The sequence below is a fragment of the Pseudophryne corroboree genome, chromosome 4, assembly GCF_028390025.1.
Source record: "Pseudophryne corroboree isolate aPseCor3 chromosome 4, aPseCor3.hap2, whole genome shotgun sequence".
Taxonomy (NCBI): Eukaryota; Metazoa; Chordata; class Amphibia; order Anura; family Myobatrachidae; genus Pseudophryne; species Pseudophryne corroboree.
The window spans coordinates 642,459,867-642,486,392 of NC_086447.1; the positions used below are offsets into that span (position 1 = coordinate 642,459,867).

Here is a 26,526-nt window from a genome sequence, read left to right on the forward strand (position 1 = left end):
ACTAGCTCCCTGGGGAAACCTTTTCTTCACTGTTCATAACTATTATACCCCGTCTAACAGGGGGTATTTTCCCTAAGGTGTAGCTCTATATATCATTAGCGCGAGAAAGGTCTTAAACTTCTCCTACAATATATATAAATATATATATATATATCACCTCGTAATCATACCCAAAACACGTATGATGTGCACACAATGCATCATATGACGCGTCTAAATCGTACATTCATACGTGATATCGACCTAGTGATGGCCATCATAAGTTGCTCTGCAGATTCAGCGAAAAGCAGATTACAGTGTACTACAGACGCTGGACTGCGACTTTAACCACCCAGGAATTGGTGTTACACATGTACAAAGTCACAGTTGAAGCACATCGAACTCGATGAGAGGAAAAGCCATGACTGCTCGCATAGAAGCACTTTTTACACAGATTCAGACTCAGTCGTAAACAGATGCACAAATGTCACACACCAAATTGATCAGTGTATGCTAGCAATTTCGTTTTATGGATGTACAGTGTATGTTTTGATTATGCTAAGAAGATGCACATTTTAAGCAATAAAAGCTGCTCAGCGCTGCTAATTCCTTGTTTTGAGAGGGGCTATGTGGCACAACTGAAGCAACAGTAAGAAAGAACACATCTGTATATGGGGGGTAATTCCAAGTTGATCGCAGCAGGAATTCTGTTAGCAATTGGGCAAAACCATGTGCACTGCAGGGGAGGCCGATATAACATGTACAGAGAGAGTTAGATTTGGATGTGGTGTGTTCAATCTGCAATCTAATTTGCAGTGTAAAAATAAAGCAGCCAGTATTTACCCAGCACAGAAATAAAATAACCCACCCAAATCTAACTCTCTCTGCAAATGTTATATCTGCCTCCCCTGCAGTGCACATGGTTTCTCTGACGTCCTAGTGGATGCTGGGAACTCCGTAAGGACCATGGGGAATAGCGGCTCCGCAGGAGACTGGGCACATCTAAAGAAAGCTTTAGGACTATCTGGTGTGCACTGGCTCCTCCCCCTATGACCCTCCTCCAAGCCTCAGTTAGATTTTTGTGCCCGACCGAGCAGGGTGCAATCTAGGAGCTCTCCTGAGCTTCTTAGAAAAAGTTAGTTTTAGGTTTTTTATTTTCAGTGAGACCTGCTGGCAACAGGCTCACTGCATCGAGGGACTAAGGGGAGAAGAAGCGAACCTGCCTGCTTGCAGCCAGCTTGGGCTCCTTAGGCTACTGGACACCATTAGCTCCAGAGGGACCGAACACAGGCCCAGCCTCGGAGTCCGGTCCCAGAGCCGCGCCGCCGGCCCCCTTACAGAGCTAGAAGCAAGAAGAGGTCCGGAAAATCGGCGGCAGAAGACATCAGTCTTCACCAAGGTAGCGCACAGCACTGCAGCTGTGCGCCATTGCTCCTCATGCACACCACACACTCCGGTCACTGAGGGTGCAGGGCGCTGGGGGGGGGGGGGGCCTGAGCAGCAATATAAACACCTTGGCTGGCAAAAATACATCACATATAACCCCCAGGGCTATATGGATGTATATTAACCCCTGCCAGATTCCATAAAAATGCGGGAGAAAAGTCAGCGAAAAAGGGGCGGAGCCTATCTCCTCAGCACACTGGCGCCATTTTTCCCTCACAGCTCCGTTGGAGGGAAGCTCCCTGGCTCTCCCCTGCAGTTAATACACTACAGAAAGGGTTAAAAAGAGAGGGAGGGGGCACAATTTAGGCGCAGTATACAACATATAGGCAGCTATAAGGGAAAACACTTTTTTATAGGTGCTATCCCTGTGATATATAGCGCCCTGGTGTGTGCTGGCATACTCTCCCTCTGTCTCCCCAAAGGGCTTTGTGGGGTCCTGTCCTCTATCAGAGCATTCCCTGTGTGTGTGCTGTGTGTCGGTACGGCTGTGTCGACAGGTATGTGGAGGATAATGAGGTGGAGGCGGAGCGAATGCCTGTAAATATGTTGTCACCCCCTGCGGGGTCGACACCGGTGTGGTTGAACTTATGGAAGGATCAACGTGAAAGTGTCAACTCCTTACATAAAAGGCCGACGACACGGAACAGCCGGCTACTCAGCTTGTGCCTGTTCCAGCGTCTCAAATGTCATGGGGGGCTCTAAAAAGCGTACCCTTTCCCGCCAGAGGATAGGTCACGCGGGGAAACACCCCATAGGGTAGATACAGCGCTTACACGCTTATCAGAAAAGGTGGCACTACCGTCTTCGGGTACGGCCGCCCTGAAGGAACCTGCTGATAGAAAGCAGGAGGTTACCCTATAAGATATGGTCACACACTAGGGCATTATATTGCGACCAGCCGTTGCTTCGGCATGGATGGGCAGTGCTCCCGCTGCGTGGTCAGATTCCCTGTCGGAAAATAACTATGGATAGGGACAATATTTTGCTGAAAATAGAGCATATAAAAGACGTGGTCTTATACATGCGTGATGCACAGAGGGATATTTGCCGGCTGGCATCAAAAATAAGCGCTAGGTCCATTGCCGCCAGACGGGGGTTATGGACTTGGCAATGGTCAGGCGATGCCGACTCGAATCGGCACATGGAAGTTGCCCTATAAGGGGGTAAAACTGTTTGGGGATAGTTTTTCAGACCTCGTTTCCACAGCTACTGCTGGGAAATTAATTTTTTTGCCACAGGCTACCCCACAACAAAAGAAAGCACCGTATCATCAAGTACAGTCCTTTCGGCCCCAGAAAAACAAGTGGGCTAGAGGCTCATCCTTTCTGCCGAGAGGCAAAGGTAGAGGGAAAAAGCTGCAACACACAGCTAGTTCCCAAGAGCAGAAGTCCTCCCTGCGTCCGGTAGGTCCACAGCATGGTGCTGGGGCTGCTCAGGCGGACCCGGGTACGGTGGGGACCCGTCTCAGATATTTCAGAGGACAGTGGGCTCTCTCACATAGATCCCTGGGTCCTTCAAGTAGTATCTCAGGGGTACAGGCTGGAGTTCGAGACGTTCTTCCCCCCGCCGTTTCCTAAAATCTGCCTTACCGGCACCTCCCTCTGCCAGGGAGACGGTGTTGGTGGATATTCAACACTATAATCACAACAAGTGATTGTCAAGGTGCCCCTCCTTCAGCAAGGATGGGGTTACTATTCCACAGTGGTTGTGGTACCGCAACGGTTCGGTGAGACCCATCTTGAAATTAAAATACTTGAACTTTTATATCAGAAGATTCAAGTTCAAGATGGAATCGCTCAGGGCGCTTATTACGAGCCTGGACGAGGGGGATTACAGGGTCTCCCTGGACATCAAGGATGCGTACCTGCATGTCCCCATTCCCCCCCCCCCCCTCACCAGGAGTACCTCAGATATGTGGTACAGGACTGTCACTATCAGTTCCAGACGCGGCCGTTGGAGTTGTCCACGGCACCGAAGGTCTTTACCTAGGTAATGGCCGAAGTGATGATACTCCTTCACAAGAAGGAAGTTTTTATTATCCCGTACTTGGACGATCTCCTGATAAAGGCGAGGTCCAAAGAACAGTTGGTAGTGGGGGTAGCACTCTCTCGGGAAGTGCTACAACAGCACGACTGGATTCTCAATATTCCAAAGTCACAGCTGGTCCCGACGACACGTCTTCTGTTCCTGGGAATGTTTCTGAACGCAGACCAGAAAAGAGTGTTTCTTCCAGTGGAAAAAGCCGAGGAGTTGTCATCTCTAGTCAGAGACATCCTAAAACCAGGACAGGTGTCGGTACATCAATGCACACGAGTCCTGGGAAAAATGGTAGCTTCGTACGAAGCATAATTCCATTCGGAAGACTCCACGCAAGGACGTTCCAGTGGGACCTGTGGGACTAATGGTCCGGGTCCCATGTACAGATACAACAGCGGATAACCCTGTCAGCAAGAAACAGGGTGTCGCTGCTGTGGTGGCTGCAGAGGGCTCATCTACTAGTGGGCCACAGATTCGGAATACAGGACTGGGTCCTGGTGACCACGGATGCCAGCCTTCGGGGCTGGGGTGCAGTCACACAGGGAAGAAATTTCCAAGGAGATTTCGCTTCACATAAATATTCTGCAGCTAAGGGCCATTTACAATGCCCTAAGACAAGCAAGGCCCCTGCTTCTGAACCAGCCGGTACTGATCCAATCAGACGACATCACGGCGGTCGCCCATGTACACAGACAGGGCGGCACAAGAAGCAGGATGGCGATGGCAGAAGCCACAAGGATTCTCCGATGGGCGACCTACACCCAGGAGAATGGGGACTTCATCCAGAAGTTTTCCAAATGCGGGTAAACTGTTGGGAATGACCACGGGTGGACATGATGGCGTCCCGCCTCAACAAGAAGTTGAAAAGATATTGCGCCAGGTCAAGGGACCCTCAGGCGATCGCTGGGGACGCTCTAGTGACACCGTGGGTGTACCAGTCGGTTTATGTGTCTACTCCTCTACCTCTCATACCCAAGGTACTGAGAATAATAAGAAGGCGAAGAGTGAAAACCATACTCGGGGTTCCGGATTGGCCATGCAGAGCTTGGTACCCGGAACTTCAAGAGATGCTGGCAGAGGACCCTTGGCCTCTGCCGCTCAGACAAGACCTGCTGCAGCAGGGACCCTGTCTGTTCCAAGACTTACCGCGGCTGCGTTTGACGGCATGGTGGTAGAACACCGGATCCTAAAGGAAAAGGGTATTCCGAAGGAAGTCATCCCTACCCTGATCATAGCCAGGAAGGATGTCACCGCAAGACATTATCGCCGCGTTTGGCGAAAATTTGTTGCTTGGTGGGAGGCCATGAAGGCCCCGACGGAGGAATTTCAACTGTGTCGATTCCAAGCAGGGGTGACGCTTGGGCCTCAAATTGGGGTCCATCAAGGTCCAGATTTCGGCTCTGTCGATTTTCTTCCAGAAAAAACTGGCTTCACTGCCTGAAGTTCAGACTTTGGTTAAAGGAGTACTACATATTCAGCCTCCTTTTGTGCCTCCTGTGGCACTTTTTGGATCTCAACGTGGTGTTGGATTTCCTAATGTCACATTGGTTGAGCCACTTAAAACCATGGAGCTAGGGTATCTCGCGTGGAAAGTGGTCATGCTGTTGGCCTTGGCCAGGCGTGTGTCAGAATTGGCGGCTTTGTCATGTAGAAGGCCTTGTCTGATTTTCTGTATGGATAGGGCAGAGTTGAGGACTCGTCCTCAGTTTCTCCCGAAGGTGGTCTCAGGATTTCACTTGAACCAACCTTTTGTGGTGCCTGCGGCTACTGGGGACTTGGAGGATTCCAAGTTGCTGGACGTAGTCAGAGCCCTGTAAATTTTATTTTTCCAGGACGGCTGGAGTCAGGAAGACTGACTCGCTGTTTATCCTGATGGCACCCAACAAGCTGGGTGCTCCTGCTTCTAGGCAGTCTATTGCGCGCTGGTTTTGTAGCACTATTCAGCTGGCGCATTCTGCGGTAGGATTACCGCAGCCTAAATCAATAAAAGCCCATTCCACAAGGACGGTGGGCTCATCTTGGGCGGCTGCCCGAGGGGTCTCGGCTTTACAACTTTGCCGAGCAGCTACTTGGTCAGGGGCAAACACGTTTGCAAAATTCTACGAATTGATACCCTGGCTGAGGAGGACCTGGAGTTCTCTCATTCGGTGCTGCAGAGTCATCCGCACTCTCCCGCCCGTTTGGGAGCTTTGGTATAATCCCCATGGTCCTTACGGAGTTCCCAGCATCCACTAGGACGTCAGAGAAAATAAGAATTTACTTACCGATAATTCTATTTCTCGTAGTCCGTAGTGGATGCTGGGCGCCCATCCCAAGTGCGGATTGTCTGCAATACTTGTACATAGTTATTGTTAACTAATCGGGTTCTTGTTGTGAGCCATCTATTCAGAGGCTCCTCTGTTATCATGCTGTTAACTGGGTTTCATATCACAAGTTGTACGGTGTGATTGGTGTGGCTGGTATGAGTCTTACCCGGGATTCAAAATCCTTCCTTATTGTGTACGCTCGTCCGGGCACAGTATCCTAACTGAGGCTTGGAGGAGGGTCATAGGGGGAGGAGCCAGTGCACACCAGATAGTCCTAAAGCTTTCTTTAGATGTGCCCAGTCTCCTGCGGAGCCGCTATTCCCCATGGTCCTTACGGAGTTCCCAGCATCCACTACGGACTACGAGAAATAGAATTATCGGTAAGTAAATTCTTATTTTTGCCCAACTGCTAAAAATATTCCTGCTGCGATCAACTTGGAATTACCCCCATAGGTGGTAATTCTGAGTTGATCGCAGCAGGAATTTTGTTAGCAATTGGGCAAAACCATGTGCACTGCAGGGAAGGCAGATATAAAATGTGCAGAGAGAGTTAGATTTGGTTGGGTTATTTTGTTTCTGTGCAGGGTAAATACTGGCTGTTTTATTTTTACACTGCAATTTAGATTTCAGTTTGAATACACCCCACCCAAATCTAACTCTCTCTGCACGTTATATCTGCCCCTCCTGCAGTGCACATGGTTTTGCCCAACTGCTAACAAATTTGCTGCTGCGATCAACTCAGAATTACCCCCATAGTTCAGAAATGTTGTAACAACTACAGTAACAACATGAAAATTAACAATAGTAACACATTAAGATAATTATGCAAATGTCATAGAATTGTGAAACAGCAGAAAAGTAAAGCTAAACTAGAGATGCTCAAACTCTGCTATTGGATTGCTGCCCGTCACTTCCGCCTGTACTGCTCACTATTTCCAGGCGGTCAGCACCAAACCACTATGTCAACAGCAAAACAAATGAGGACTTGCTGTCCTAAAACGTCATGTTCTGTTCTGTAAACTCTGTTGAATAAATGTCCATATCTTTATATGGAGTCGCTGTCTGCATTGTGCGTCCACTGTTTGTTTTACTGGTAAAATAAAACTAGACGTCTTGGCAAAAATCTACAACAATTTACTGCCCATTATGAAGAAAGTAATCATTATTAGTTCTCTGCCTATACATTATACTGTAATAATGCTTTCCATGGTTTGTTATACAGATTCTTCTTTCAGTACCTTGTGCTGTCACATTATCCATATTAAATTTCTTCTTGGACTACATTACTTATATAAAGCAGTCTAAGGAAGAAATACATGTATAGTAGTGGATCAGCAAAGTATGTTCCATTCAACAGTGTTTCCTAATGCTCACATAACTAAGCACCATCCTATGTAAATATATACTTTGTGGCCTTTCATTGTGTGAACGTTATTTGGATCATTTACTAAGTGTCAGTTTTTCAGGGATTTTAAAACCATCAGGAAATTGATGAACCAAATCACTGTATTTGCTTATCAGTGGTTATGATGGGGTTTGTAAGCCACTATCAATGTGCATCTATTTTGTTGGGGGTCTTTATAAAGGGATTTTGACCTAATCGCCATAAAACCGACGTTAATCCAATGTAAAGCCGATGCATCTATCTGACCAGTCAAAAGGAGAGGCATAACCAAACACTTACAATGAATGCAATCATTACATATTACACTGATAATTTTCTTATGAGGGAAATTATATTGCATTAATATATTAGTGGAAACTCAATTAAAAGAGAGAAATGTTATTTATTAATTTTATTAAATGGGCAATATTATGTAATTATTAATTAGGCTGTGTTCTTGATCCTCTAATTTTCTCACTGTACATACAGTACCTTCTCTTGGGGAACTAATTGCTCAGTTGGCTTCTAATACCAACTCTGTGCTAGTGATTCAAACGTACTTCTCCTTCCGTGACCCTTCTGTACTATCTTGTGAGATCGATCAGCTGTCTCTATACTGTTTCCAATTGTTCAAAACAGAATCATCACCTCACCTTAAAGCTGGGCATACACTATAGAAACACTAGATAGAAGGAGGAAATTGTGTTAGTGATGGCAAGGAAGAAGTCTTCCTTGCCATCACTAACACAATTTCCTTCTTCTATCAAGCCTGCTGACTTTGAGTCACACTTAACCCCTTCCTCTTCTGTATTTGTCTAGTTTCTTTCCCACCTCCAGCTTACAAATATCGCTAGGATTCCCTTTGCATACTCAAAGCTACCAAACGCCAACTCTCTCATTATCTCCTGCATTTGACTATTGGAACCTCTTAGTATATATACCTGATTCAATCCATCTAAAATTCTGCAGCAAGACTAATCTTCCTCTCTCACATTCCACATCTGCTGCTCCACTTTGTGAATCATAACATTCTTATATTTACAAAGTCCTCAGTGCCACACTTTCATACATCTCTAATCTCATGCGAAAATACACTACCTCTCATCCCCTTAGATCTATTAGTAACGTTCACCTTACCTAATCTCTGGTAACCACCTCTCAATGCAGCCTACAAGACTTCTAGTATAACGACACCCATTTCTATAAGTTCCTACCATACCCAATCATACTCTTCAAATCTTCAAACCCATCTACTGTAGTTGTTAGAGCTTACGCCACTGGTCTCCAAACTGTGTTTTTAGGCACCCTGGAGTGCACAAGGATTTTGCAGGGATGAATTGGGTTGGTGGACCAGAACCAAATCAAAGTATTTATGGTCAATGTGATACGAAAAACCAGTGCTTGTGGCTGCCAATCATAAAATACGTGGACAATCAGAAGCACAACTTTACACTACAAAGTAAGGACAATTTACTTAATTTAATATTTTTTTTCCAAATGTATCAATAAAAAAACTTTTATCCTACGGTTGCCATGAAAAAAATCATGAAACTCTAGGTTGCTATGATTCAAGGATGTTTGGGAACCACTGGCTTACTATAATTTCACATGTATTACTCACAGTGATGCACCCTCACAATTATCAGAATCTCTGCTCTGATGTACATGTTCCTCTTGTTTCATCAGCTCTATCCTCTTTCAAATGCAATGTAAGCTATCTCATGAGGAGGCCCTTCCTTACCCTTTGTTTTTAAGTCTGCATTTATTTTGTTTGCCTTGTAGGTGCCTATTTATCAAAGATATTTGTGAGATATCCTGGAAAACATCAGTTCTCGTGGGGTACCTCATATATGAAGTGAAGTATCACCTATACAGTATGTATCTATGGAGGTTCGCAGCAAATACCGGAGATATCTGCTGCAGTACCCCTTTTTGATAAAAAAAACCCAACCCCCATAGGTTTCTGTGGGGGCTACTTAACTATGGAATTTACCAAAACTGATTGCTATCAGCAACTTGCTCACTCTTTACAAGCTTTGGTACATCTGCTCTATTTTCTTAAATATGTATACTGCAATGTTTATAACTACAGTATATATACACATAGGTGTGCACAGTAGCTTATTAGCAATATGCACGGTTGCCAATACAGGTTTTGTGGTTAGTAGTATACTTACAGAGTTAGACTTGGCATCGGTGCAAATGGCACAAGGAAAATTTGTGAAAGGGGCGCTCTACCAACAGAATGATGAACAGCAAGAGCATATAAAACTATATATATATATATATATATATATATATATATATATATATATACACAGTTTATATCCCACCCTTATTTGATATAGTAATTACCATCCTGTCCAAGGTGGTCTTGTTTTTAATCAAGATTTGTACATTTGAACAATGTTAGTAAATTTCCTTTCTCTAAAATGCTTGTTTTGTGAGAATTGCATCCTGCTGTACCCCAATTATCAGGATTAGTGGGGATTATCTTCTAAAACAATTGATTGCATTTGGTATCCAAACAGAAGTATATAACCATGTCAAATGGGGGGTTTCAGTTACAACAGACTCATAGATAAGCCCTGAACCCTCAGGGTGATGTAAAATGCTCAACTGTAATGGTGATCTATTTGTCTGAATACCAGTGTAATTCACTGCACTGTGCTCCACAAAACAAGTCCCAGCTGTATTAATTACTGTGATTTTATTTGAAGTCCTTTATGTTTTATATAGAACAACACAATACACTGCTTTGTTTTGTGACCACGGGTGGGATGTATCATGTATTGCATATTCTATGCAATACATACAACCCCTTATCACATGCATAGCTGTATTTTTTTTCATGCAGCATGCATGAATATTTAACTAAGCTCAAGACAGCTCTTCCAATAAGAGCTATTCCTTGGAGAAGTGAAGACTTCGCTTTACGTGGCTTGATATACACAGTCACATTATTATGACCACTAGCTAATTGCCAGAGTATCCGCCGTGTGCAACACGGACAACAGCAAGAGGGACTGAACTGTCATTTTAGACACAAATCTGGTAGCCCCAAGGTTCATTTTGACGGTGAGCTGCTCCACTGTAGCGTGTCGGACGGTACTCATGCACCGACGTAGCCAACGTTCACCTCTCACATCAAAGGCACGTGGTGCTCCGCAGTTCCACGTTGGTTATACGCAATTGTGCCATTTGTCCAGTCATGATGCACCTTCACCAAGCAGCACGCTAACAGGTCACAAACTGCGCTGTTTCAGAAATACTGCCACCCTTGGCCAGAAAACCGATAATTATCCCTTTTTACAACTCGGATAAATCGCCCCTTTTACCAATGACAGCAATGAATGAAATGTGTGCAGGCGGCCTGTCGCAAACCTTATATACCCACCAAGCCAGCGCATGACACGTGACGTGCTTCATGGGCTACGCAATGCCGACATCAAATGTAGGAGGCGGTCATAAAAATGTGACTCGACCGTGTATATGGAAAACCTCCAAAAATGGCAGTTTTCAGAGGTTTGACTGGAGTTTAGTGTTTAATACATCCTGTTATACATGTAAATATTATTTAGAAAGCCATATATTTCGCTGCAGTGCATTTCTTATTCAAAAGTTAGCATGGATTTCAAACCAATATTTTTGATTAGGTAATATCTATCTAGCAAAAGCAGAGAAATAAAAAATTACACATGAGAAAAAGTGCCACATTGTTCTAGTAATATAAAGAAGACAGAAACCTGAAAAGGTTAAAACATACACAACAGTCAAAACACGTTTAATATATTTTCCAGTGTATTACTCACCGACAGTAGATTAAAAACAATACCTAACAGGTTTCCTAGATGAAGTCATCATTTTCAAGTAAAAACATTTCTGATGAAAGATGTATGCATACAGCACATTTATTTACACTGTCATGCTGCTGGTACCCTGGGAAGTTTAGGATTAACCAAGCACTGCCTTATTTATTTTATATGTTCTTGTGCAAACACTGCATAATATTGCCTTTCTTTTAACTGCTGACCATCCAACCCATTTATGGCTATTTTTGTGTGGTTTTAAAACCAGCTATCAGTTACACTTCAGCTTCCATAAAGGAAGGGAGAGTGTAATTGACTTTTTACTGCATGTCAGTGCTGTTTGAACATAGAGGGGAAGATGTATCAAGCCTTGGAGAAAGCAACCCAGCCTACCCGACTCCATTCTGCGGGAGACTCCCTGACTAGTCCAGCAATCTCCCTGATTGCACCTTATCCCCATTAAGCAGCTGTTACATTCTTGGGGAAAAAGAGAAATCAGAAATATATACATTCAAATGGGCTCATCAGTGCCATTTCCCTGCATTGGTTATAAGGCACAATGGTCCCTTTGGCTACATGCTTTTTAAATAAAGTTTCTTGTGGCCACTTACAGTATATGGAACTTCTTGTAAAACACAATACACAAAAAATTCCTGAAAAATATCAGTGTCTTTTCTTCAACAAGTAGATCTTACTAACTTTGGGGCTCATTTAAATTTGGATGTAAGTCATTTTTATGACACACCTCTCAGATGTAGAAGTATACATCAGCGCTACTTTCTCAATCTCTGTGAAATGCGTTTTCAAAAGTATGACCCACCCTCTAATGCTAGATACACACTATCAGATAACTTCTACCGATCTGATGCTTCGATCTGACAGAGAGTATCAGATAAATGTGTACTTGTTGGAACAAGATAGCATATGCAGCACATCAGAACCCAACCACCCGATCTGACCATTGCAGGAGTGTTTGAAGCTGTTTATCTGCTGATGCTCCTGCATACCCACTATACAATTATCGAGCCGATCAATTATCGGCTGATCAGCCCAACAATTGGATAGGGTGTACCCGCTTAATTGCCATTTCAAACGCTCATTTGGGCAACTTTCTCACTTTATCACTTTTCAAGGCTTGATAGATCTTCCTAATAGAAAGCCTAATTTAGATCTGATCGCAGCAGCAAATTTGTTAGCAAATGGGCAAAACCATGGGGGTAATTCAGACCTGATCACTCGCTAGCGTTTTTTGCAGCGTTGTGATCAGGTCAGAACTGTGCATGCATATGCACTGCAATGCGCAGGCGCGTTGCACAGGTTCAAAGCAGATCGCCGCTCAGCGATGGGTTTGTGCGAAGAATCCATTTGCACGGGCGATCGCAAGGAGATTGACAGGAAGAACTGTTTGTGGGTGGTAACTGACAGTTTTCTGATAGTGGTTGGAAAAAAGCAGGCATGTCCATGCGTTTGCAGGGAGGATTCCTGGCATCAATTTCGGTCCCGGACCAGGTTGAAGTGTTCGCAGCCTAGTCAGAGACTGCACAAGATCTGTTCGTGCAGCTCTGCTACACATGCGTTCACACACTTGCAAAGCGAAAATACACTCCCCTATGGGCGGCGACTATCTGTTCGCAGCAGTGCAAAGATACCCTAGCGAGCAATCAGGTCTGAATTAGGCCCCATGTGCACTGCAGGGGGGGCAGATATAACATGTGCAGAGAGAGTTAGATTTGGGTGGGGTGTGTTCAAACTGAAATCTAAACTGCAGTGTAAACATAGGCGTGCGCAGGGGGGGGTGCCTGGTGCGCACAGGCACCCCCTAATGTCCGGCACCCTGATCTCACATGCCTGATGCAGTGATCGCCTGTCCTCTCTGCGCTGCACCCTGTCAGGACTGCATTACTGACCGGACGCCTGGGTTAATCAAGGGTGCCACTGCCACCGGCTTTCAAACTCCCAGCTCCACCTCCATGTATAAAAACAGCGTGATGTGATGTGATCATGCTGCTTGCACGCCCACCCGCCACACGCCCACCTCTCTCCTTCTATTCTATGCCAACACCAGCCAGTGATGAGCAGCATGCAGCCAGCGTTCAATACTGGCAGGCGGTCGGCAGCAGCATTGACACGTCACTCGTTTTTTCAGCAGCAGCAGTACTAGTCTTCCACTGTCAGTGACAGTGAGTGGCTGACTTGTAAGTAAGCTGCTGCAGCTTGCAGGGGAAAGTGAGGGGGAGCCAGCACAGGCTGAGGAGGAGCAGTGTAATTGCAGTAAGTGCCATCAGGGGTGTTTGTTTGGTGCACACCACAACATCTGAAAATGCATCTGCTTTATTAGGATTGGTACAAGGGTGGATATTTTATATTGCGTTAACCGTCATTAGATGGTGCTAGACACGCCCAAAAGGCGGTGCTAGACACACCCCTCCAACAGTGCACCCCCTAATAAAATGTGCTGCGCACGCCAATGAGTGTAAATATAAAGCAGCCAGTATTTACCCTGTACAGAAACAATATAACCCACACAAATATAACTATCTCTGCACATGTTATATCTGCCGCCCCGCAGTGCAGATGGTTTTGCCCATTTTGCTAACAAATTTGCTGCTGCGATCAGATCTGAATTAGGCCCAGAGTCTGATTCAAAGGGGGTAATTCAGACCTGATCACTAGGGTGCGGTTTTTGCATCCCTTCGATCATGTAGTCGCCGCCTACAGGGGAAGGGTATGGTGTGTGCAGGTGTGCGATCGCATGTGTAGCAGAACTGCACAAACATAAGTTTGTGCAGTTTCTGCTCAGCCCAGGACTTACTCAGCCGCTGCGATGATTGGGGCCAGAGCTGATGTCAGAAACTCTCCCTCCAAATGCCTGGTTCCTCCTGCGTTTTCCCAGACACTCCTTGAAAACGGTCAGTTGGCACCCACAAACGTCTTCTTCCTGTCAATCTCCTTGTGGTCGCCCGTGCATTGTGAAATTTCGCACCATCCTGTTGCTGACCGGCGATCCCCATTGCTGCGGTCCGTCGCGTCTGCGCATTACGGTGGATACGCATGCGCAGTTCAGATCTGATCGCAGGCTGTGAGAAAACGCAGCCTAGCGATCAGGTCTGAATTACTCCCAAAGTCACATACAAAGCGGCTGCACTGCGTGCTTGAAATTACCGTCAGCCACACCACCCTATACATTCATCTGTAAAAGCAGCCATGTTCATTAACAGCGTGCATCTACATCAGTCTGAAATCAGCCAGATCTCTGCATGTGCTCACCAGTGAACAGCCCGTGGTATGCACATAGTACACTTATCCCACATTTAGCCGAAAATGAAGATCCAAATGACTTTTGTGCAACTGTGAGCCTACATGTCCATATAGGTGAGTACAGTGGACCCAATGCGGTGTTTATGCAATGGAGCAATGATCAGCCGACTGTGCATGTACTGCGATCACACTGCGCATGCACCAAGGTACCTTGTGATCACGCTTGCAGTGAATGATTGACATCAAGGGACTGCTTGGGCAAGCAACGGCAAAAATGCAGGAATGTCATAGCCGTTTTTGGGGAGTGCATCTGCCTTCAGCTGCGATCATGTACGCAGAGAAACATGTCGCTACTGCCATGGACAGTCTGCGTAGCCCTAGGTCTACACCTACAGGTGATCTTTCTCCTTATTGCATGTAGGCTACAAATGTGTACACAGCTGTGAATGAGTTTGCGATCACCCTTTTCATTTCTGGGTGGCAGCTTCTCTTGCTTAAGGTGGGTACACACTATTAGATATATCTGCAGAGCAATTGATCTGCAGATATATCTATGTACGGATCGGGCAGTGTGCTGTGCATACACACAGCCCGATCCGTCGGGGGACTGACGTCATGAACTGTGCGGGCGGGCGCTCACGCCCGCCCAGTTCACCTGTCAATCACCGCCGGCCGCCGCAGCATGTGTACGGGCGGTCGGACGACCGCCCCGTACACACACAGCGACGGGCCAATATATCGTTAGATATATTGGCTGTCGGCTGTGCTGCGCGGCCGACGCGATACGTCTGTGAACGACGGAGTTCACAGATGTATCGGCCGTACACACTGGCCGACGGTCCCGCGATATATCGGCCGTTCAAGAGAACGGCCGATATATCGACCAGTGTGTACGGGCCTTAACATTAACAGCTCTGCAACCTAGAAAACTGCATTTGCTAAAGCATGTGCATACAAACATGAAATAAGTCCTTATGTATACCTTGGATGACCTTCAATCATACGTACCTACATTTCACATTTTCATCCACGGATTAAGGGGGTAATTCCAAGTTGATCGCAGCAGGATTTTTGATAGCAACTGGGCAAAACCATGTGCACTGCAGGGGGGGGGGGGCAGATATAACATGTGCAGAAAGAGTTAGATTTGGGTGGGTTATAGTTTCTGTGCAGGGTAAATACTGGCTGCTTTATTTTTACACTGCAATTTAGATTGCAGATTGAACACACCACACCCAAATCTAACTCTCTCTGCACATGTTATATCTGCCTCCCCTGCAGTGCACATGGTTTTGCCCAACTGCTAAAAATTTTCCTGCTGCGATCAACTTGGAATTACCCCCTAAGTCCGGAGAGCAGATGCAGGTAGGCAGAGATGAGGGCAGGGCCAGACAAGTTTCACCACTAACTCATGTCCCTTGTATTAAAATGCTGCTATTAGCGCACGTTTGAGTAGGGGATGGGACTAAAATAATGTGATTACCATAAAATCACGTCATTAAAGCCACCTCCTTAGTGACAGCAGTTTACTGTTAATATTCACCCCATTCTGCCCACTTCACTAGGTAGGTCCCTTCTCTGGGAAAAGACCAGAGAAGATACGCTGCTAACCACTTTGGGGGCGGGGCCAGGCTGTTACATCAAAATAACGTGATTCACGGGTCCGCAATCAGAGAGAGGGGATTAATGACGTGATCTGCCACAATTACAGTCATTTTCTCCCTCTCCTGTCCGCTCACTAGGAGGCAGACGGTGATGCAGGAGAGTCACCTACTCTTCTGGGGGTGCGGGGGATGTACCGAAAAATTGGGATTCTCCCAAAACTTCCAAGAGGGTAGGCATGTGTTGTGCAGGCGACTACCCCAAAAATTACTGAGTGGTGACTGGGAGTTGGCATGAAGAGAATGCAAAAACCGTCCATCTCATGAGCGGGTTATGGGAGTGTCGCAGGCGTGTCAGTGACAGCGACTGTGTTCTCAGACACACATGCTTTCTCAGACGCCATGTTCAGACTGAGACATTGCACCTGTCAAAGGGCTGGTGCACAGATGATGACATGTCAAGAATCAACGGCAGTGTTACAGTGGGCAGAGATGCAGAAAGCAGGCGTCTTAGTGCTTGCATACTCAGGCACATGCTCGTACACAAGAAGAGGGCTAAAACTAGTATTTATAAATAATCACTCCTGCGACTCCGCAAATAGACGCAAGAGAGGATGCAGCAGCATCCATCTCTGAATCAGACGCCCTGTGACAAATTTAGAGAGTTGAGTCTGCAAATTCTTTGCATTTTTTTTTACTTGACTATGTCACCAACATATCGTATACCATTATGGGCAGTATTCAATTCTAGTCGGAAAGACGGCAGTTTCCAACTTTTTTAGGTGGGAAACTGTTTCGACCTATTCAATTTGGCTGCCATTTTTCCAACAAGTCAGCAATTTTGACTTGTCGGAAAACACGTGGATCAGCGGAATAGAAGTGGATTCACATGTTTTGTCGGAATCGCGGCCAAATCCGACAGGTTTTAGCCCCGTTTCCGACAATGTCAATCCGAGTTTAAGAAAATCGAATACTCAAATGTCGGATCCTTTCCGTCAGAAAGGATCCAACATCAATTGAATATACCCCTATGTCACTCTGTATACTATTATGGTAGAGGTTTATGCTAAACTTAATTAGATTGACAGGAAATATCTGGAAGCTTAAAGGATTATGGAGAAGAGAAGATAAATAATGGAACTGTTCTAATGAATGAGCTGTGCAACATCAAAGGAACTAGGTAAAGCCTGAAACATAATTTAATACAGTATATACAGCTATAAGAAGCAGAGCCTTATGATCACTAGACAGAGAAGGGAGTAGACTGCTGCTCTGTTACACTACTGATCTGTAGATAAAGGTAAATAAGGACAGATGGACACATTTGTGGAAGAAGAATGCAGCTGTTTTCAGTGTACACAGGGTAAACATAACAACATATCTAACATATTAAAACAGATTAACAACAAATAGCACAGGAACAATAAGGCAATAAATAGGATCAGAAGGAACACATTCATTAGTAGTGTTAGTATTACTACTGTATATTTCTAATTATCTGTTTTCTATAAAGTGATTAAATATTACACAGAATTGTATATTGAGGGATCTTTCACAAACAAATGACACATACTGACCATAAAAAAGTAGAGCTCTGCCAGAATTTGCTTACAATCTGAGATGTATGAGGAACTTTTAATACAGAAAGTAGTAGAATAACATTTGCAGCTGGTAGTGAAAATGTTTGTAACTATTGTTAGATAGCATCAATATCAGCTGCCAATTATAAAGCTGGGCATATACATGCAGATAAAATACCCAGGGCTGTAACTAGGTGTGTGCCAATGGTGCCTTGCCCACAGCGCAACTGCACTGAAGGCGCACCATCTGGCAGCACATCCCCATGTACAGCCGTTTTATTCAGTGAGGGAGTAGTGAGAGTTCCGCTGTCCGCCGGCGCCTGTCTCCCGCCGTCGCCTCTGTAAGGGACTGGGAGCGGTGCCGCAGACGGCATTTGCTGTTACATAGTCCCCCGTGCGGTAATTTCGCTTGTGAGACCCACCGGCTGCTGCCTCTGCAATGGAGAGGGAGTGGGAGCACTCCTGCAGCTGCCAGCTCCCGTATATGAGCCGCCACTACCTCTGCTCATACCGCCTGTGAGACCCGCGTCTGCCTCGGCAATGAAGAGGGACTGGGAGCGCCTGTATATGGATGTCGGCGCCTGGCAGGCCTGGATGCCGCATCGCCCCCACAAGTGACACTGACACAGACACAGGCATGACATGAGACACACACACACGTTACATGCGACACACACACGTGACATGCGACACACATGTGACATGCAACACACACACAAACATGACATGAGACACACACGTGACATGAGAGGCACACACACACGTGACATGAGACACACACACACACACTCTCTCTACCTGTCTGAGAGACACACACACACTCACTCTCTCTCCCTGCCTGAGAGACACACACACTCTGCCTGCCTAATGTGTAGAAAAAGGAGGCTCTGTTGTTGTTATATGTAAAAAGGGGGTGACTCTGCTGCCTAATGTGTAAAAAAGGGTGACTCTGCCTGCCTTATGCGTAAAAAGGGGGACTCTGCTGGCGTAATGTGTAAAAGGGGACATACCTGCCTAGTGTGTAAAAGGGCACTCTACCTGCTGTACTGTGTAGAAGGGGGACTCTGCCTACCGTACTGTGAAAAAGGGGGACTCTACCTGCCTAATGTGCAAACGGGGACTCTGCCTGCTGTACTGTGTAAACTCTGCCTGTTGTACTGTGTAAAAGGGAGCTATGTGGCCATGCCCCTTCCCCATGAAGCCACGCCCCTATATTTTTGGTGCACATTGGCCCGGTTTTATATTTGGTGGTGGGGGGTAGCGATGCTGTTTCATGCACACAGCGCTAAAACGTCTAGTTACAGCACTGAAAATACCTGTCAGACAGGTATTTTATATGACAGACTCACTTCCAGTCATACTTTGTATGAACAAGATGCTGCATCCTCTGTGATGAGAGACTTTATGCCGAAATAACATCCAGCAATTTTGGCTTGAAAAAATCTCTTGAAAAAAATCTCCTGTATGAACAGGCTGTCACATCTCTCTGTGACGATACGTTACAACTAACAACTCTGGCTTGATTAATCAGTGACCAGCAGTAGCACTGCTTGACAACTATAGTATTTTCAGTATGGGTGGTCTTCAGTTTGCCGGCGGCCGGGCTCCCGACGACCAGCATACAGGCGCCGGAATCCCGACCGCCGGCATACTGACAGCTTTTCTCCTTCTTGGGGGTCCACGACCCCCCTGGAGGGAGAATAGATAGCATGGGGCGCATAGTGCGCCACCATGCCCGCAGCGTGGAGAGTGCAGCAAGCCCGCATGGGGCTCATTTGCGCTCGTCCAGCTGTCAGTATGCTGGCGGTCGGGATTCCGGCGCAGGTATGCTGGCCGCCGGGAGCCCGACCGCCAGCATAATTTACTACACCCTTTAGTATACACTGTACCTTTTGAATCACAACCTGGGAAACCACAACTCAGAGTTTAATACCTTGTATTATAATAACTGATACTTCTTTCTGTGATGATGTATCACAATTACACCTAGCAATGTTGGCGTGTTAAACAATTGAGCGGCAACAATTATATCCTATGTGTATCCGAAAAATGTGTTCATTATAACAGTCTTTCACTTCCAATGTGATACTCCTTTCTGTGATGTTGTATCACAATTACATCTAGTAATCTTGGTTTGATAAACAATTGAGTGACAACAAGTATATCCCATATGTATCCGAAATTATTTACTTTATATGAGGGATTATCAGGTGGCTTTGCTTCAGACCTGCTTTTGATTTCACTTTTTCAAGATTCTCATTGGTGATTCAGTGGACCCCTTCCTCCCACGGCAGTTTTCCAACTGGTGGGATACTATCCACTGTCTAACCCATCAGCAGATCCGCTCTTTTCCCTCTCTTATGGAAATCTTTTTCTGTGACCTCTCATCAACGATTCAGGAGATGTGTCTAGGTGGACACAGGTGACCTACTATCATACCTCACTGCTTATGCCCAATCCTGTCCGCTGTTGGAAGCTATATAGTAAAAGGCTGAGCCAGTACCTGGTGGGGGATCCCCAGGGAATACCCGGTTTAGTAGGTCAATTACCACAACTCCAGTCTAACGGTGACAGCAGATTCACTCTTTGCTCTATATTCCCCTTCCCGACTCAGCCACTCACTTAGATGTATACTCTGTTCTAAATTTCAATTTCATGTATAGTAAGTGCATTTGATAAGAGCAGCTTGAAGAATATAGGTTGTACTGAGTTACTACGACTTTCTTGCTACATATTGCCCAAATTAGGGTATTGACATTAGAATTATTGAAAATGACACTTTTTTGCCTTGCCTACCACCCACATTAATTGTAATTGTTTATGTATATTAGGAAACATTATTTGAATGTAACATATTAAAGGTAATGTTTTAAATATTACAGTACATTGATTTCTATTAAGTTTTCAAGAGTGTGCCAAAAAAGAAAGCTTCTTTCTTTTTCTTTTTGTCTTATGTGTATAGTAAGCAATTACTGAATTCAGGGTGCACCACCAGCAGTATTGACTTTGTGTCCTATTATTACCTGACAATTGCTGGTTTCTGCTATCTACTTCTAATCCATTGACCAGAGCTGAATCAAATCTGTTCTTGGGTAGCAAGAATGAAATATTACACAAAAAATGTGTCTATACTCCGAATCACTGAATACCATCAGAAACAAACACTGATTAGTGTATAGGTATACCAAGGCGAAAAGTAATGAGTGAGTTTGTAGAAAAGCCTTTATTATTATTATTATTATTATTATTATTATTACAATTTATTTATAAGACACCACAAGTGTTTCGCAGCACCGTACATACAACACACATTAGAACAACACAGGGTATTTTATTAACATTGATTGATTGATTAGCATTGTGACCCTGGTAGTAGCTAGGGTTTCCAAAAGGCTCCAAAAACATACCCAGAATGATACATATGGCTACATCTAACCATGATGTGAGTCAGTCTAAAGATCAAATACTGGATATTAAGTTTTCCTGGAATGGGAAAGATTCAGAAAATATTTTAAGAAAGATTCAACATCAGTCTCAAATCACCTGAGACACCCTTTATAGAAAAAAAAGGCAGACCCAAGACAGCAAGAAGATGGTAAAACCAGAAGCATTTTAACCTTAGGGCTCCAATGTACTAAGGGGAAATAAGGTGGTCAAACAAAAAAAAAAGGGGGAAAAAAGGAAATTGCTGTACATATCACGGTCACTTACCTTTAGATGTTTTCTCCAGCTCCAGCTTTGTCACCTGAACCTGCTGATAACTGCTTCTCCTCAGTGCAGAAGAAGGCAGTGAGCTACAGTCGCTTTGGACGGTTGTCAATAAAGTTTGTTTTAAAAAGAAAATCTCTCTGCTGCAGATGCATGGGACAATCTCTGCTGTTTGCTGACGCTTGGTTCTAAATCGGAGTGGGAGAAGGGACCTTCTGACGTCACTAGGGGAGGAGACACGTCACCAGGGGGAGGGGCTACGGCCGAACAGGGTACCCGAAAAGTTTCCTCGCGGGCTCGCTTCGCTCCCCGCGCTTCGGGCTTGGTGGCTCGCTTCACTCGCCACCTGATTACTAAAGGTAATAGTTGGTGGCGTGGATAGTAGAGGAACTATCCCGCTGGCCTAGCTCCTCCCCCTTGTGTTGTGGATCCTCCCCCTGACGTAAAAGGTCCCTTAGGCCACTTGAATCTAGCATCAACCGTCTGCTGACACCGCCAAGGGGGTGACTCAATGTTTGCTCTCCTTGACGGGGCTATATTTAATAACAGTCTCTGTAGCTGCCTCCTGGTTTGCACCGATAGCAAGCAGGGACAGATTTTCTCTACGATAACTGTGGGATCTACATATGTGCCTCTATACATCCTTGCTGCAGGAGGCTGCATATAGTGGCGTTGGCGCGATGCATAACATGGCCTCCGCAGGCACAGCTTTCCACAGTGTCTGTTATTGATCTATGCACACTCCCGTTTCCCCCGCCGCCTCACCCTGCTCAAGTAACAAGTAGTGGGAGCAAATAATTCCACTACCCTCGCTTATAACCCTGTGCTGGTTCCCTCTATTAATAGGCCCACTACCTCTATTGGCTCCCCCCGCGCATGGTCTAGTGCTGGTATCGGATGCACGCTCCAACTACAAAATGATGTACTGCGACTTATAGTGGAAAGGAAAGGGACACATCTGTATGTACATAGCCTTGTAGATGGAGATAAACTTCCAACCAATCAGCTCCTAACTGTCATGTTACAGGCTGTGGTGTAAATGTACTACAGCAGCTCTGTTTGCTCTTTGAGGCGAAGCAGGAAGCATTAGCGCTAAGATGTATTACCATCTCAGCTGCTGTGCAACTGTCCGTTCATATATTGCCCAGCATATCAGTGCGCTATCTTGTAGATAGCAGCGCCAATATAGGCAGGAGCACATAGCACCCCTGTCATTGAGCACACATCGCCACAATCATACAGTACATGGGGGAGAAGCGGTATCAGTGCACATAACGTGTGCCTCTAGCACTTCTCCCCCATACCGAAAATCATACATCTCCCCATGGGTTTGAAAAATGACTAGTTGGTTGGTACTTTTACCTTTGTCCATTTTCTCTCTCTCCAAGGCCTAGTACATAATGGTCTGTATTTTTAGTACATGGACCCCTATGTCACTTAACTGATCATTTTTTCCCCCCAAAAAAATGCTCAGAAATTGTCTTTTTTTTTAATGCGTGAATTAGGTGAAGAACATGAATTCAAAATTATTTTAGTTAAAAAAAAAAGAGAATTTTTTTTTGGAGGAATTAAAAAAAAAATTCTCACAAACATAGGAACATCAATCGGGAATATTGGGAACATCAGAACCATCGCAACTTTACTTTTTACTCCCCAGAAGAGCTGCCAGGTACATGGGGGGGCTCGGTGGTGACTTGGGGGCAGGGTCGGACTGGCCCACAGGGGTACAGGAGAAACCACCGGTGGGCCCCACTGTTTGTGGGCCCACCCTCTCCTCTGGGGATCAGATTTTGCACCTGAATTGCACATTATGCATACTGTATGTTACATTATACTGCACAGGACTATGGTGTACTTTCTACAGTGTTATTAATCTGGTACAGTATCATGCATGCACTAGCAGTATTTGCTATATATATAGATATAGATAGGGGCCCAGAACATGCACTACTGGTTAGCCAAGCCTCTAAGCATGGGCCCCTATTACTGCATTTCCCAGGTGGGCCCTACATGCCCCAGTCCGACACTGCTTGGGGGGGTTGGTTTACACTTTCCCAGTGGCTGGTATTGTCTGCAGCCGTGGGTGGGGGGTCGTGCCGTGCTGATCAGCAGTGATCGGCAGCACAGCAAACACTGGGGGAGAGTGCAGGGAGGCAGAGGCAGTGGCAAACGCAGGATTTGCATGGGGGGTTTCCAGAACTGGGTGGAGCCAAGCACGGGGGTGGAGACTGAGGTGACCCAGTATATGCTGGGTCCGTAAAACTAGTGTGTCTGTGTATATATATATATATATATATCTACACATAAAATTCCTTATGAATAAGAATTCTATACAGGCACTCACCAATAAAAGCAGGCTGTTTTTAATAAAGTTCTTTTAAAGTGCAAGAAAAAACATGGTCGACGTTTCAATCCCTAAGGAGCTTCTTCAGGACATAGCAGCACAATGAACCATCCTCCAAGCAGCCATACACATATATATACACCTATGTATATATATATATATATATATATATACACATATACACATATACATATACACATAGCATATTAAACATGCATACATATATATATATATATATATATATACACATACAGTACACGTATATATACATATGTATTTATATCATATGTGTGTGTGTTTATATGTATGTATGTATATACATGTGTATATATGTATGCACAAATTGCACATGGATATATATGTACTATAATTAAAATAAAGTAAACTTTTATTAAGCCTTACAAGTGCCACCAGGAAGAAAGCAGGCTGCAGAGGATGCTAGACAGCCATTAATAATACTCATGCAGCAAAAAAAAAAATATATTATTTTTTTGGTGGAGGGGGGTTTCTGGGTGCTCGAAAAAAAAAACCTGGGTGCACCACTGAGAGGGATCTTCCGGTCCCTCTGACAGCAGCACAGGAGGGAAGTTTCCCTTCCCTGCCGCTTCTGACTGTTTATCTGACTGGTCACATCCTGTGCGACCAGGTCAGATAAAACACTTGCTGGTATGGTCGCATCTCATGCAACCATGCCAGGCAAGTGGTTAAACTAAAGTTGCACCCTAATGTTATCTTCAAAGGAGGTTTAAAACTTGTGGCAAACCATGCATTAAGCAAGTTTGACACCTGCCTAATTACATTATTTTATAAGGAAGGAATATGTTAGCAGATAAAACCTTCTATAGAAATGACACATTGGATTTCATATATATGAATTAACTAATTAACATTTTAATCACATTTTATTTCTACATTCCAGGATTGAGTGTAAAAACGCTTCATCAATATTCACAATAAGCCAAAGTCTTACTAAAGTCTTACTAAAAGCGAAACACAAGGCTTCACAGCTTAACAAGCCAACAAAGGAGAGAAAGGTTGTTCTACTTAACAAGCATAAGCGTATTTATAATGGGTGCAGAGTGTGTGGTACACACAGGCCCAACAGCACACACCCTTTACCCATAGTGTATTTACCTTGTGCGAGCAAGTGTTTCCTCCTCCTCATCGGCGCTATCTTCCCAGTCATGTATTTGGGAAGAATGCACTACACATTGAAAGTAAAGACTGTGTCAGAGCCTTAGCAGCACGGAGGATGAAGCACAAGGTAAGATATGGGGCTTCGAGGGGGGAGTCGGTACTGCTCAATGGAGGGAGCTTGCTGCACACAGTCCCCCTCAGGTGTTAATAAATAGTTTAACATGACTATTTTCAAGAATCGTGTAGGACTAGGCTATAGGCTGAAACATAGAAACCTATGAAGTCCTTGAGAAAGACCCTAAAAGAAGGCAGGGATCCTAACCATTGATGATAATCAGGGGCATTCTAAGAGAGGAAAGGACCAGCATCCATTGCAGGCACTCTCATCTCCTGCAGCAAGTAGACATACTGTCAGAGTCTACTGCACATGCACAGTTCTCCGCGACCTGGTCATCTCCAGTGTGCATGCGCAAATCACTCGGAAATGGGTGCAGTTATTTTACAAGTGATCTATGTCCACAGTGCACGGCCACAGTCGTGGGACTCCAGAGGGGTATGTATAATAAATGTTAAATCCCATCCAAATGTCTTGCATTACATTAACTTATGCCTACAACTTTTGTTGATTGAATAGAGAGGCAATCTGAGATCTACAACTCAAATGCTACATATTTTTATTTATATTGAGTAGAATGCAATATACTGTATAACTGCATACAACGTTAATTCTTTATACACCTGTATTTGGCACCAAAGCAACTATTAACACTTTAAGAATGTTTTGGAAAATTGGCAATCATGAGCACCTTACATTACTAATAAATTTTATTACCAAGGTGATTGATACCCTCAAGCACAACTACTTCTGATATGAAAGTCAAATTCAGGGGATAACAATTGGCACAAAGCTTGCACTCAGTTTTGCCAATCTGTTCAGATAGAAGTCTACACCTAGTTGAATAATTCATTTGAAAAAGTTCTAATACTGTATGCTGGTGACAGTACATTGATTAAGTTATTATATTTGGAAAGTAGCCATAAATCAACTTATAGATTAAATAACTTAAGTAACTTCAAACTGTTTAAATGTAGAATTTACAACTGACTTCAGCAATCAACAGGTGGTCTATTGAGAACTGAACATATATAATGATATCATCTGTGTATACATGAGGTTGGTGAATATGTCGACAGTCATAATGTCAAAATTCATCATGTCGACAGTAATGAAATGTTACATATTAGAATGTCAACATATCTTCCTTGTAGTCCAGCAGTGACTTACCTGATCGCTACAGCTGCAGAGGCTCCAGTGACTTTCATTTTTACAGCTTCAAAGCCACCAGGTACAAACTTGGGGGGGGATGGAGGGGTTAATTTACATTTCACCAGTGGCTGCTAATATCTGCAGCCGCCGGGTCAGGGATCCGGCTGCTCTGATCAACCAGTAGTGATCTGCAGCATGGCAAACACTGGGGGAGAGTGCAAGGAGGCAGAGAGCTGCAGCTGCACGGACATCTCCAGTGCGAATGCACAAATCACTCGGAAAAGGCAGCGGCAACTATTTTCCAAGTGATTTGTGTCCGCAGTGCAGGGCTGCCGCTGTGGGACTCCAGAGCGGTAAGTATAACATATGGGTGCAGGGTGTGCAGTGTGGGCCCCAATTAACCCAGGGTCACGTGTGCACCGCACACCTTGCACCCATTGTAGAAACCCCTATGCACATACGGTATGTAAATATAAAATAGTCTATTATACAGGGTTGTCCATAAGTGTGGAAACACCCTTATAAAAAGAAAATAAGTAAGGAAATATTAATACAGTGCCTACAAATATGATATAGGCCATTCTGGTATTATACTTCTAAAAGTTTTCCCCACTCAGATACATTTGTAGACACTGGATTCATATTTCCTTACTCATTTCCTTTTTATAAG

The 26,526-nt window shown here is 44.7% G+C and overlaps 1 protein-coding gene across 2 annotated transcripts in view; it reads right to left on the minus strand.

The window, feature by feature from the left end:
* The window catches only part of SMOC2 (SPARC related modular calcium binding 2), a 701,933-nt gene that overhangs the window by 548,912 nt on the left and 126,495 nt on the right, over positions 1-26,526 (minus strand). The gene's annotated exons all lie outside the window — the stretch shown is intronic.